Raw genomic sequence first — 233 nt, forward strand, 5'->3', positions numbered from 1 at the left:
AAATTTTCGATAAAGAAACAGCATTATCTTTTCTTTATCGGTTAACATTTTTAAAAAAGAAATTTGAAATTGTAGTTGGAAAAAGAAAGGAAAAAGACAAAGAGTAAGATGCGCGAGAGCATGATTCGTTTTTAAAATACAAAGATCGAGAAGTGTTATCGTGAAGCGCGGGTATGCGCGAGTTTTGACTGAGTACGTGTGATATTACGTCGTGAATGAATAACCGCATTCGA

This window comes from Odontomachus brunneus, unplaced genomic scaffold (assembly GCF_010583005.1).
Source record: "Odontomachus brunneus isolate Ranch 3 - 2012 unplaced genomic scaffold, Obru_v1 Obru_scaffold_004, whole genome shotgun sequence".
Taxonomy (NCBI): domain Eukaryota; kingdom Metazoa; phylum Arthropoda; class Insecta; order Hymenoptera; family Formicidae; genus Odontomachus; species Odontomachus brunneus.